General features: G+C 50.5%; 1 pseudogene; it reads left to right on the forward strand.

Moving 5' to 3' along the window:
- Nucleotides 1-868: 868 nt before the first annotated feature.
- LOC103079266 (UPF0568 protein C14orf166-like) lies at nt 869-9590 on the forward strand (annotated as a pseudogene).
- Nucleotides 9591-11109: the final 1519 nt, after the last annotated feature.

Here is an 11109-nt window from a genome sequence, read left to right on the forward strand (position 1 = left end):
CATTGCCAGAGGAGGTGCTGGTGGCAGCAGATTGGAAGGGGCTCCTATCCACATCCACTGGGCAAGGGGTAGAAAGAGCTCTCCATCAGGCTTCTTTTAGTCCCCAGAGCCAGTCACACGACTCTGCTCCCCTTTGAGGAAGCAGCCAGAGCACAGCAGCTTGCCCCTCTACACTCCCAATCCCCGAGGGCTGAGCATCCCCTGGGGTGGCTTTCCCTCCAAGCTTCCTTCTGTCTATACCCAGAGTGTGCGCTGCAGTCTGGGTTTCAATGGGAGCAGAGCCCCCATTGTGCTCACTCAGCCCTGCCAGCACCTGGCATCTAACCCCTCAGCCTCAGCTCTCTCCTCAACTCTAAACTCCTTCCTCTTAGGGGGTCCATTTTAATGGGCAGGCCGAGGATTCAGGACCCTCCCTCAATTCTAGCTTGACCTCAGGCCCAACCACATCTATCCACTGCCCTCCAGAGCAGCCACATCCTGGTGAGGCCCCAAATTCTGGGCTATGTTCTCCTCTTGGTCCTGATGGTGCATGCCAGCCCTTGCTCACCGCGGATCCACTGCCTCTGTCTCATCCTGCTGCCCAAATGGATTCACTGAGCAGATTGGCACAGGCTTCCTGGAAAGCAGTTCGCAGTTGGAGCAAGAATCTAAAAAACGTTTATACCCTTTAAGTCAGTAATTCCCTTTTGGGGAATTTATACAAGTGAAGTGACCAGCTTTGCAGATAGTGGTGCATAAAGATGTTCACTGAAGGGTTGTTTATAATAAGCATTAGGAATAACGTAAATTTTCAGCAATTGGAATATGGCTCAGTGAACTGTGTAATTCCTATGTAGTCAAATATGATGAAGCCATTTAAATGCTCTTCATGGAGTTTTATAATGAGGCAGGAGATAATTTGAAGTGACAGTGCACAGAAGAAAAACCGGAAGGGAACACACCAAAATGTTAGCAGTGGATGCTTCTGCTTTTGTGCATTTTTCTGCACTTTGGACAAGAGGCAACTCCACCTAATGTCTGGCCTGTGTCTTTGGGAAAGAGGGGCACACTGATCCAGCTAGGGTCTAGAGGCACGGATCCGATTCAAATCCTGGCACCACGCGTTGGCCATGACCTTCAATTCATTAATTAAGTTCTCTGAATTCCAGTTTCCTCAGTCACCAGGTGGCGGTGGCACCCAGTTCCCGGGGTTGTGAAAGAATCGCTAAAGGAATCCCCAGGCGTCCAGCAGCCCAGTAGGACTGAAACATGATAGCCATCCTGGACTCTGGCCACCTCCTGCCTTGCCACCTGTCTCCTTGCTGGTGGGACCTGCCATGGAGAGAGGAATGGCCCCGATTCAAGAGAGCCATTCTATCCCCATTTCCACAGGGGAACATGGAGGTTTGAGGTCTTAGTGATTTGCTCAGGACCACAGGGCTAGCCAGTAGAGGGGCAGACATGTGGGCTCGTACAGACAGAGCAGAGAGAAGGAGCATGGAGAGCCAGGTGCCACAGTGGCTTGGCAGGAGTCCTCAGACCAGAACCACGCCACTGTCCAGGGCAGGTTCTGACCGGTGGCTGAGTCAGGTTGTCCTGCCAGCTGGGGTAGCTGACTACCCCAGGGGTTCCCAGGGGTCTCTCCCACCCAGTTTCCACTTTACACTCAGTGGGCCCCATCAGCCCCCATCAGCTCCCAGGGGAGCCACACAATTTTCCATGTGATGCAGAAGAGGCATTTTCCTCTGGCTGGAGACTCAGCCTGCTTGACTTGGGGTTTTCCAGCAGACCCAGCTCGAATTGCAATGCCTGCCCCTGGGGATGCCTGTTCATTCAGGATGAAGAGGTGCCCAGGTGACATAATATATCATCAAACACCTGTCGAGCCTACTGGGGGCCGGGCCCAGTGCACACAGTAGAAAATGGCCACATCGCGTGAGGAAGCACTGCCTGTCTTTCAGCTATGCTTCCTTCTGCGGTGGCTTCATGCACAGTCTGACCCTTCCTGGAGAAGGCACGCATGTCCACCAGCAGAGCCACGTCGAAATTCCCAGCTTTTCCCTCCATAGCCCTAGAAAAAGCCCAAGAATGGAATGTCTTTAGCTGACAGGTCACGTGTTCATCCCTGAACCACCCCTGTAGACAGGGCTGGGATGTTCTGATGTGCCAGACTGGGCACGTGTCTCCCATGGGTCCAAGGACTGCATGTGGGAGGAGGGCTTGTTCCAAAATAAAGGGAAGCATCCCACCTACACCCTGACCTTGACCTTGGGGAAGCAGGCTTGGTTCCCCTTTGAAGACCTGCACCAACCTCCAGGGAGCCCCACGCACACTTCCTACCCTCGTGGCCTCAGTTTTCTCATCTGCTAAATGGCTCACCTCATCACACCACGCAAGGGAGAATGCGAGGCTCCAAGACAACCTGGCACACAGTAGGTGCTCACTAAACACTAATGCCGCCCTCCTGGGCTCAGTGCTCCGCACACACCTGCCAAAGAAGCAGGTCACAGCCACTGGGGCCATCAGGCTGCAACGTGTTTTCCTAGGTTTTATGTGAACTACACAACCAGGAATGAAGTCACTGATCAATAACCCACAGCAGTGACCTCTCAGTTAACAAATACTTATTGGTCTTAGAGACAGAATTGCCATTTTGCAAGATAATTGAGCACCACTGACCAGAAGCATACTCTGCTTTGAATAAGGACCTGAAATATGACTGGCATCCGCAGGGCATCAGCCGGGTACTACAGGCAGCCTCAGGGCCTGAGGTGATCTCTGAATCATTATCACAGGGACAGCCAGGCAGGAGCTGAGCCCTAGAGCCCACAGGATAAGGATGTGGGGCATCATGTGCTGTGTTGGGGCTTGACATGTTTCTGGTCTGTGTCTCTGAGGATGTGAGTGGTGGGGGGGTGGGGGCAGGGTGCCTTGGTTCTGAAGCTGAGTGGCAGAGGCCAGCGCAGACACCAGCAAGAGCAAAGTCGGTGTTTTAACAGGAGGAGAAACCGAGGCTCAGAGATGAAAAGGGCAAGAGCATACAGTGAGCAGGCTAGAACCAGGGCTCCAGGTTCAAAAGAGGCTTCGTCTCAGCTAGAGGGAGTTTTCCATGAACATTCGTCAGATGTGTGCGTGTGTTGGGGGGAACTTCCAGACACAAGAGCAACAGGGGACTGGGCAGGGAAGAGAGAGGGGGGATTTAAAAAGGAAAGGTAAAAAATAAAATTAAATTAAAAATAAAAAGGAAAGGTAGGGGATTTCCCTGGTGGCACAGTGGTTAAGACTCTGTGCTCCCGATGCAGGGGGCCCGGATTTGATCCCTGGTCAGGGAACTAGATCCCACATGCATGCTGCAACTAAGAGTTCATATGCCACAACTAAGGAGGCCACGTGCCACAGCTAAGGAGTCCATGAGCCACAACTAAGGAGCCCGCCCGCCACAACTAAAACCCGGCATTACCAAATAAATAAATAATTTTTTTTTAAGAAAAGGAAAAGTAAAACTGACCAAATTTTAAAATATTAAGAAACAAGATCAAAAGGCAGGCATTTCCCTGAGGAAAAAGATTCACAGCAGACACAAAAGGTAAGGGGAGTTATCATTAATATGCCATAACTCATATGAGTCAATATGGGTTCAGTATGAGCGGAAAAGTCCAAATTCCCAAAAGAAAAGAGAGTGAAAGTCACGCTCAGACAAGCACAGAAAGTCATGGAATGTGTAGAACCACAGTTTCGTCTCACCAGGAACTGTCATAAGGCAAGACAAACAGGCATCTTCACATGGAGATTAGCAGTCCTGGTTTAATAATAAGGCCCGATGCAGACAGGCAAGCTGTGAGCAAGTCGGTCGGTCCAACCTTTCAGGAAAGCAGCTTGGAAAAGCCTCACACTTATTCTTACTCTGATTCACTTTTGGGATCTACCCTGAGGAAAGCAAAGATTTAGACCTAGAGTGGTTTACCTTAGAGTTACTATAAATGCCAAAAGATTGGAAATGACAAAGTTCCAAGGGGAGGCCTGGGTAACCCTTCATTATCCTAGGCCAAAGGGTTTATGATCACTTGTTACTGCAGCAAATGTGGACTGATACACTCCACACTGGATTCCTGGCACAAGAAAGCTTGGTGTATCCTGGAAGCTCAAGGAACAATTGTTAAAAGAGCAAATAAAGGAATGATCTCAAAGAAAATACACCAGATATCAGCAGTGGTTATTTCTATTTGGGTGAATTCCATTTTTTGCTTTTATGCCTTTCTGGCAGCCTCAGCTGTCCCACAGCTGTACCATGCACTCACCTGCTTGGCCAACCCTGAACCAGCTGCTGAGTCAGAAGTTTATGCATTTGTAATTGTGTCAGATTTTGTCAAATCGCTCTCAGGAGATGTTGTACCAATTTACACTCCCACCAGTGACGTAGACATGCCCACAAACACGTTAATTGACTTTTGCATTAGGAGAAACGCCATATCCCAGCAAGGCTTTAATTTCCGTGTCTCCCATCATGTGTGAGCTCAGCCTCTGCCCATGGGTCCAGACCAGTTTTCTTTTCTTTGAGCTGTCCTCATAGGGGCTGACGTCTCCCTGCCCTGCCGACCCCCAGAACACCTTCGCTCAGCTTCTGAGTGGCTGGCTCTGTCTCCTCCGTCAGCCCTAGGGTCAGAAGTCACCTCCGCAGAGAGGTGAGGTCCCTGAGGGGCCCACAGCCCTGCCTGAACTCATCCTGATCGAAGCATCTGCTTCTCTGTAACAGATACTCGGGTCCCAGCCCAGGGACCCTGCCCTTCTGGTGCTGGTACCTCCATCTTCCCAGCAGGCCCTGAGCCAGCTGGAGATGAATCTGTGCTAACTGACCCATCTCATTCTTCTGAGCTCCCCACTGAGCAAGGCCTTTAGCCTCAAGACAGAGGCCTGTATGTGGCCATCAGGAGTGTGGCCCGGACTCAAGTCCAGCCCCTGGGCCACTGTAGGCCACACCACCCTGAGGGAGAGATGCCTAGGCTGGGTGCCCTGCAATAAGTTCACCACTTGGGCCTCAGTTTCCTATCTGCCAACCCCCAATGTCACCATAAATATGACAGAGCAGACATCTGCAGCGCTTCCAGTAGGCAGCCTAGGCCAGAACATAGGATCGGTCACTGCAGCTCTAGGCAGCTAAGGACCATGCCCCTGAGCTCTCCATCCTCCCCCAGATTATGCTGGGGCTGGGTCAGAGTCTCCCCTCCCAGGGCCCACTGTCAGCCTGTGCCATGGTTGGGGTGAGGGGCTGCTGGATTGATCAATTAGTCCATGCCTGGTCCCTGCCAGCCAGACCCCCCACTCTGTGGTCCCCATGGCTGCCTGCAGCCCATGCCCGGCTCTGGTGGTAGAGGCCAGCGTCCCCCACACCACATGGACCGATGACTGTGGGCAGTGCTGACTGGAGTCCAGGGTATTCTCAGGGTGGCACCTGGAGAGGGGCCAGCATGGTCCAGGGGTGCACAGGGACCAGCCATTCACAAAGCACCAGCACCAGCATTCACTCACGGGGCCCCAAGGTAGCCTGGCCCAAAAGAGGTGATCTCCACAAGGGCAGGGACATCCATCAGGTCACCTTAGCTGGGTCTCCATGAGGCTGCATCCTGCTCTCTTCAGAGTGACCCAACCCCCCTCAGTCCCTCCCTCCCTGCAGCCTGGGCAAGCCAGGGCGTGAACACCTGCTTTGAGAGCAACAGCTTGGGACTCCATTCACAGCAGCATTTTAATCCCACCTTTTCCAACAAGAATACAGCATAGGACTCAGCATTCCGGGAGCCCAGCAGGTCTCTCACACTCCACCCCCTGCCTGTTTCCCTCCACATGGAGGTGCCGGCTTCTGTGTCCTCAGAGGCATTTTCTCAACATTGACTCTTTTCCTCCTGGATTTGCCTAAGTGGGGGTAGGCCAGGCACACTGCTGCCTCACTTTCCTCAAAATTCTGGTCATTGGTTTGTCTATTTATATTGTAAACACTTTCTACTGCAAAATGCAAAACAAACCCAGAAACATGCATTAAACAGACTGAAGAATCACTACAAAGTACACACTCACATGACACCTGCGGTGATGCCAGAACTCTGTCCTCCTGGGTCCTGACACCCCAGAGGTGGCCCCAACCCTGCTTTCACAGTAATCACAGCCTGGATGCTGTTTTGTTGTCTGTCATTTTGCTACCAAATGAACACCTGCAAACCTTGCAGATGACTTTGCCAGGGCAAGGGCAGGGCAGGAGAGCCACCGCGTGAGCCTTTCCAACCTCAAAACCACAAGGGCCCAGAGAGCCTAGCTCGAGTCTGAACGCCCTGTCTGCAATGTCATGGAGCAGGGCGTCATGCCTGGAAGTCCTGAGGCTGCTTCCACCGAGAGCGTCCACAAGGCCTGTGGTCGGTGTGTAGGCGCCTGCAGCACGGAGGACCATGGCCCTATACTCTGTCACTCAGGTGACACTGATGGGCTGTTTGGGGAAGGTTGCTCAGAACATCCTAGTGAGGGTTCCCACACTTCCCTTGGGCCTGTGCCAGCAGGGGAGCTGCTCTCATGGTGGGCAGTCCTGGGGGGCCGTCCCACTCCACCCCGCCCTCCCCGGGGAACCTAGCCCAGCCAATGGGTGAGTGGACCTTGCTGTATTCACGCTCATTGAAGACCATCACTTCCAGTTCACCTTCCTCTGTTGACAGCCACGTGGCGTTTTGTTGCACCATGTGCCATGTTTATCTTCCCAAGCCCTGTTGCGGGCATTTTGGTGACTCCACCCTTTTGTTTCTTCAAAAACAGAATAACCTGTGGAAATGCAGCTCATGGGGTAAATGCCTAGACGTGGAGTCAGCTAGCCCCAGCACCCCTATCCACACCAAGGTCCCATCCAGGTCCCCAAACTCAGCTGAAACTAACAAAGCCTGTCGGCCTTGACTTTCACCAGCCCGCCCTGCTGAAACGGGAGGCCACACCTCAAATCTTCAGGGTCTTCACATGGTCCTCCCACTGGCAGTGTGGAGGCCAGAGCCAGCCCTGTGAACTCTCTCACAGATGGGGCCTCTCTCCCTCACTCCCACCTCGGGAATCACCTCGCACCCACCTTTTCTAGTATTTAAGGCATTTTCTTTGAGATAAGTGCTTGCATCCCCATAAACATCTGCTACTTTTTCTCTTATGTCTTGACTGAAGCAGTGTGCTATCAGAGAAAGTTCTGAGAAGGAGACTTCACCTATAACCCCAACACCCAACCTGACAGCCACCATGCTGTGCTGTGTCCCCTCTAGACTATTCATGGGCACACGTGTTTCAAAGTGTGTTCATTCATTCCTTCAGCAAACACTCACTAGGTCTTTCCTAGTGGGTCCAGGACCCAGCCCAGAACAGTCTAGTCACTGATGAGGTGCAAAGACTAATTCCCACCTGATCCAAGCAGTGTCCATGCTCATTGCCGACTCTGCGGGTTCCCTGTGGAGGGGGGCTGGGAGGTGAATGGTTTCCCTGGGAGGATCGAGCCTGCAGCCTTGCACCCTCATCTTCTTCCACAAGAATTTAACACAAATGGCGCGAGGCCCTGCAGCCACAGGTGGAGGCAGCCAGGAGGCTCAGCGGTCTTGAGCGGGTGGTGGCACCCTTCTGCAGCCTCGGTTTCCCCACTTGCAAGGTGAGGACGGGCAGATGAGTGAATGAATGTGGTAGTCTCTGCTCAAAGGATTAGAGGATGGAAAGAAGGGAAGGAGGGAGGGAGGGAGGGACACAGAGAAGGAGAGAAGGGAGAAGGTGGAAGGAAGGAGAGAGGGAAGGGAGGAAAAATGAATAGGCAAAAAGACAGGATCACAATCTGTTAAGGGTAAACTAGGAAGTTGCCCCCCGTATGGTCAGCTGTGAAACCCTGGGCAGGTTCACTGACCTCTCTGAGCTCTCCTTGTTGACCTGCAGGATGGAAACTATAATAATAGAGGGGAAGATAGCTTGTCCTGGATTCCCAGCACCTGGAGCTCCCAGACCCAGCACTGTTCTGGCACTTTTCTTGGCTGTGCACTTTAAGAAGCACACCGTGGTGCTCAGTGCCCGGTCATGGTCAGGTCGTGATATACACCCCGCTGTGCTGGGCTCCTCAGGGTGGGGAGGTGCTGCTTCTATCTGACTTCACCCTAACCTCACTGCGGATCAGGGCCAATTATAAAACAGTGTTTATTTGTTATTTAGTTGAATAAATTAATCTACTCTGGGGTACTGTGTGTACCTCTGGAGATATTTTTTGAATGCACGCATGTTGTGCACGACAGAGAAAATCAACATCATCTGGTCCAGCCCCCAGCTGATACAGGAAGCCCCTCCCCAGGACCTGAGGGGTGACAGCCAGCCCTGCTGGCATCTCTCCAGGATGGGAGCACACGGCCTTCAAGATGCCCAGACTTACTGCAGACCTGATGTTCCTGTGCTGTAACTGCACTGGGACAGCCAAGCAGGGTCCCAGAAACAGTGAATATCCCCACCCCACCTACATAGCCGGGCCCCCAGCTGTGCTCCTGTCTGCCACGTTGCAGTTTTCCATCACATCCCCCCCACCTAGCCCCAGAGAAAGAATCACAGTGCGAAATGAATGAGGACATGAATTTGACAGAAAGCTGGAAATATGTGGAAACTGGGCAGAAATGTTTAAGAATGCCCTGGGTTGGGGGGCCAGAGTTGCAAGGACATGACCAACCCTCAGCCACCACATATCACACTGAGCAAGAAAGTCTTTTTTTAATTGAGACATCACTTATATACCGTAAAATTCCCCTTTTAAAGTGTGCAATTCAGTGGTTGTTAGCACATTCACGGACTTATGCAACCATCACCACTAATCCAGAATGTTCTCGTCACCCCCAAAGGATACCCCGCCCTCCCGACTGAAGCAGGGAGCACGATGGCCTTCAACTACCACCATCTACATCTTCTACTGAAGAGATGAAACAAAATTTAGAAACGATGTTTGCACTGAAGACCAGAAAAGGAGATACTACAAGACTGAAGACAGAGGTAATCTAAGAAACATCCACAGCAGTGACCAGCCCAAGTTCTTTGAAAAGTATCTCAGAGATGTCAACTGTTCTTTCAAGATTCAAGATGGACAAGAAGCAATTGACTGGCTTCTTGGTTTAGCTGTTAGTCTTGAATATGGAGATAACGCTGAAAAATACAAGGATTTGGTACCTGATAATGCAAAAAATGCTGACAATGCAACTAAAAATGCAGAGCCCATGATCAATTTGGATGTAAATAATCCTAATTTTAGGGCTGGTGTCATGGTCCAGGCTAACTTCAGAGTCAGCTCATGGTGGTTACCTGGCAGTGCTTCAGACAATTAGCATTTTGGTCCAGGAGCCCTGACACAGGATGTAGCTGCTAGCACAAACCCAGCAGAAGAGGGCTTGCCTGTTGGTTTAGACAAGTATATTCTTGGTTTTGACACAAGAGATGTGGTTCTTAATGAAGCTGGTCAAATTCTGCACTTGCTGCACATAGAAGAGCTCAGAGAACCGCAGACAAAAATTAATGCAGCCAGAGTGGCTGTTCAGGTGATTACTGCTGATCCAAAGACAGACCACAGACTGGAGAAAGTTGGAAGATGAACATTTTAGAATTTTAGCTTCCCCCTTACCTAGTACTCTCTGGCATATATTTGGAAATCAAATACCACATTTTCAATGGAAGAATCCCAGAAATTTGACTATGTTCTAGAGAGCTACCATCATTGCCTCTTCTTTAATAAAGTTTAGGAAAGTGGAAAACAAAAAATAGATCCTGTACCCATCAGGCAATCACTCACCACTCAGGGCCCCCAGACCTTGACAACCATGAATCTACTTTCTGTCTCTGGATCTGCCTATTCAGGACATTTTATATAAATAGAATCATACCATACATGACCTTTTGTGCCTGGCTTCCTGCACTCAGCATGTTTTCCAGATTCATCCACATTGTAGCATGTACTGGCACTTCACCCCTTTTACGGCTGATTAATATTCCATTGTTTGGATACACCACATTTTGTTTAATCCATCATCCAATGGTGTACGTTTGGGTTGTTTCTGATTTTTGGCTATTATGAACATTTGGATACACATTTTTGCATATATCTAAGTCGAGTTGCTGGGTCGTAAGGTAATTCTGTGTTACCTGTTTGAGGAACCACCAAACTGTTCTCCACAGTGGCTGCACCATTTTACTTTCCCACCAGCAGTGTATGAGGGTTCCAATTTCTCCACATCCTCACCAACACTTATTTTCCATTTTTTCTATTCTAACCATCCCAATGGGTGTGAGGTGGTATCTCACTGTGGTTTTGATTAACATTTGTGATGTTGAGCATACTTTCATGTGCTTACTGACCATTTGCATATCTTCTTGGGAGAAATGTCTATTCAAGTCCTTTGCCCGTTTTTGAAGCGGGTTGTTTGTCTTTTTGTGGTTGAGTTTTAGGAGGTCTCTACATATTCTGGACACTAGACCCTTGTCAGATCTGTGAATTGCCAATATTTTCTCCCATTCTGTGGGTGGTCTTTTCACTCCCTTAATACTGTCCTTTGATTCCAAAAGTGTTTAATTTTGATGAAGTGTATCTGTTTTTCCCTTGGTTGCCTGTGCCCAACAAAACCTTTGACTAAATTCTCCACACTCCTCAAAGTCCTGTGCCCTCTCCCTGCTCAGTCTCCTGGACAGCAGGTCCATTCTCAGACCCTGGTGCACTGCGCCCCCTGGTGGCGCCTGGCCATTCAGGACACGTGGGCGATCCAGGCAGCAAGGCACAATCAGGCTCTGAGGGCATCAACGTGAGATGTGACAAAGCAACATCTGTGCTCAAGGCTACTTTCTTCCTCTGGGAAGAGAGAAAGAGGAAAACATTGCCGCTTCCCAGTCCCAGATACAGCTGACCACTGGCCATCTCTCTTTGTATCCTGCCCACTATACTGTGAGGTGAAGATTCCAGTCCTCACTCTACAGAGGAGGAAGCTGAGGTTTGGGGAAGTGCAGTAAGTGCCCAAGGTCCAGAGCTACTGATGGAGCTTCAGGGACGAACTGACTTTCATTTATTCTTTCAACAAACATTTGTGAGGATGCATCCCCACAAAGACCCCAGCTGAGCCCTGG

This window comes from Lipotes vexillifer, unplaced genomic scaffold, assembly GCF_000442215.2.
Source record: "Lipotes vexillifer unplaced genomic scaffold, Lipotes_vexillifer_v1.1 scaffold466, whole genome shotgun sequence".
NCBI lineage: Eukaryota > Metazoa > Chordata > Mammalia > Artiodactyla > Lipotidae > Lipotes > Lipotes vexillifer.